Consider the following 3,151-nt stretch of genomic DNA (forward strand, 5'->3'; position numbering starts at 1 on the left):
AATCAATAAATGGATTGCTCGTCCTTGATTTCCATAGAAATGTGTTATATTCCCGTTGTGTTCCACCTCCCATAATGCCTTGGCTACTCCACCACATTAAACCCTGGGTATATAACATGGCCTGTGAAAATGGTATGGGGCATAATGTGTTTCTACATTTCTACACCCAGTCACGCAAATCTCCAGAAGTTCAGCTGGGTACAAAACCCTGATTAGTTCAAAATCAAAATAGTTCAAAAACACCAAATCCACATAGACAAACACACCAAATATTATTTTCCCATTTATACTAGGCCCTATCGTGTGCAATCCTATCTCTCCAAAGCACGGAGATCGAACTAGTCTGAGGATAATATAAAAGTCAATGAAACATTCATCCCCTGGTTCTCTCTGCATCCCCCTGGTTCTCCCTGCATCCCCCTGGTTCTCCCTGCATCCCCCTGGTTCTCTCTGCATTCCCCTGGTTCTCCCTGCATCCCCCTGGTTCTCTCTGCATTCCCCTGGTTCTCTCTGCATTCCCCCTGGTTCTCTCTGCATCCCCCCTGGTTCTCTCTGCATTCCCCCTGGTTCTCTCTGCATTCCCCCTTGTTCTCTCTGCATTCCCCTGGTTCTCTCTGCATTCCCCTGGTTCTCTCTGCATTCCCCCTGGTTCTCTCTGCATTCCCCTGGTTCTCTCTGCATTCCCCTGGTTCTCTCTGCAATTCCCCTGGTTCTCTCTGCATCCCCCCTGGTTCTCTCTGCATTCCCCCTGGTTCTCTCTGCATTCCCCTGGTTCTCTCTGCATTCCCCTGGTTCTCTCTGCATTCCCCTGGTTCTCTCTGAATCCCCCTGGTTCTCTCTGCATTCCCCTGGTTCTCTCTGCATCCCCCTGCTTCTCTATGCATCCCCCTGGTTCTCTCTGCATTCCCCCTGGTTCTCTCTGCATTCCCCTGGTTCTCTCTGAATCCCCCTGGTTCTCTCTGCATTCCCCTGGTTCTCTCTGCATCCCCCTGGTTCTCTCTGCATCCCCCCTGGTTCTCTCTGCATTCCCCCTGGTTCTCTCTGCATTCCCCCCTTGTTCTCTCTGCATTCCCCCTGGTTCTCTCTGCATCCCCCCTGGTTCTCTCTGCATTCCCTCTGGTTCTCTCTGCATTCCCCCTTGTTCTCTCTGCATTCCCCCTGGTTCTCTCTGCATCCCCCCTTGTTCTCTCTGCATTCCCCTGGTTCTCTCTGAATCCCCCTGGTTCTCTCTGCATCCCCCCTGGTTCTCTCTGCATTCCCCCTGGTTCTCTCTGCATTCCCCCTTGTTCTCTCTGCATTCCCCCTGGTTCTCTCTGCATTCCCCCTGGTTCTCTCTGCATTCCCCTGATTCTCTCCACAGAGGTTACTCTTTCTGCAGGATGGCCTTTTCCTTCCTCGTCTAGGATCCTGTCCAACTCTGCCTTTGCCACTCCTGATTCTGGCCCAGTTTCATGCATCATCGGGCAGCTACATGCCCTGCCACAGCTGTCACACTGTCAAGGAATGCAGCGAGCAGAAAGACACATACATTACCACAACATTACCCCATACAACTCAACTCTATGTATCTGACTGTCAGTCACATTATGTCCACATTATAATGCTGTCTCTGCAGTAGACCATAGCTAGAGGAGAACTGCATTGCAACACATTATTGGTAACATTAAAAAAATATATAAATAAAGGAATACATTATGTTTTAAGAATAGATATATACACATATGTATTATCATAACGTCAACCTAATTATTATTCACCCCCCCAAAAAAGTATTGCCTCTTCAAAAGAGAGAAAGAGATAAAGCCTTGACAGAGCTGCAACTTCTTAATAAATAAAGCTCAAAATTGCCATAGTGTAATTTATTTCATAAAGTAAAAAACCAAAAAAACATTGATTTTGGTGGAAGAAGAAAAAAAAAAAAAACTTATCCTCAAAGCATCTCAAAATATATAAATAAAGGAAAAGTTGTCTATTGTGGCGAAGCTGATGCAGCGGAGAGACAACTTTACAGTATTCCCTTAGCAACCAGTGTCGTAAATCGTCGACGACTGTCGTAAACGGTACGGTTTAGTGTTGAAAAAGTCCCGAACGGGGAGAATCTATTGTGGAGACGAGAGAGACAGAAACAGACGCAGAGGGATACAAATGGATACTTAATAAAAGACACGACATTTCACTAACTGCAGGTATTACAGTTGGTGGGGGGAAGAAAAAAAAAGGACCGTGGCGATATATATATAAAAAAAAAAAAAATCGGAAAGCTCCTATAGACGAATGTTTTTTTTGTTTTTAGCCGACATCACAACTGTTACTTTCACTAGCTAGCAGGCTAGCTGGCTAGCTCCGATGGATACGAGCTCGGAACGGATAGCTCGTTGAAACTATTCTCCTGTAAGGATTTATATCGGCAACGGGAAAAACATTTATCTTGTTGTAGTCCGTTATCGTCGGTAATATGAAAAAAGTCTCCGTATGAATGGTTATCTAAAGTGAACGCTAAGCGAGCTACTGCTCACCACACCGTCAACAACAACAACAACAAGAAAGTCAGGTTTGTTTCCCAGTTTTTACTCCAGTCTTGTTCAAAACAATACTTTTCACCTAGCTACTGTTTCAAGGTATCTAGTTGGAGCGGTATATAACGTTAGCCGACTAGACTCAACGTTTAATAGACTAAAATATTCATTTTGCTAAGAGATGTATTATTGCTTTATCTAAGATATCTTCTACTAATATTGCGGCCAGTTTGGGACTTGGCTAGTCAAATTCAAGAGGTTTTAGTGACATGGGAAACATATGTTAACATTGTCAAAGCAAGTGAAGTAGATAATATACAATACAAATTAACAGTAAACATTTAACCTACAGAAGTTTCAGAAGAATAAAGACATTTACAAAGTTTCATATTATGTCTATATGCAGTGTTGTAAACGATGTACAAAATGGTTAACTCTCTCAATACGAATGGCCAGTTGTAACTAGATGCTGGGTAACGAAATGGGTAGACTAACTAACTAACTAACTAACCAGTTACTTCTGGTGGCACCTAACCTTCTTTAACACCTGTGTTGTGTACAGTAGAACAATCATGTTGTTTTCCTGTGACATTTGACAGTAGGCTTGACTTGTTTACTAGGCTACACTGTCACAT

General features: G+C 43.8%; 1 protein-coding gene across 2 annotated transcripts in view; it reads left to right on the forward strand.

The window, feature by feature from the left end:
• Positions 1-2,077: 2,077 nt before the first annotated feature.
• Positions 2,078-3,151, forward strand: part of LOC106579747 (divergent protein kinase domain 2A) — an 81,948-nt gene continuing 80,874 nt past the window's right edge. The window contains exon 1 of one of the 2 annotated variants that reach the window (XM_045702851.1): positions 2,078-2,551. The gene's annotated coding sequence lies outside the window, so the exon portion shown is untranslated. The remainder of the gene's footprint in view (positions 2,552-3,151) is intronic. The other variant, XM_045702852.1, reaches the window with a different exon arrangement.

Source organism: Salmo salar, chromosome ssa19 (genome assembly GCF_905237065.1).
Source record: "Salmo salar chromosome ssa19, Ssal_v3.1, whole genome shotgun sequence".
Taxonomy (NCBI): domain Eukaryota; kingdom Metazoa; phylum Chordata; class Actinopteri; order Salmoniformes; family Salmonidae; genus Salmo; species Salmo salar.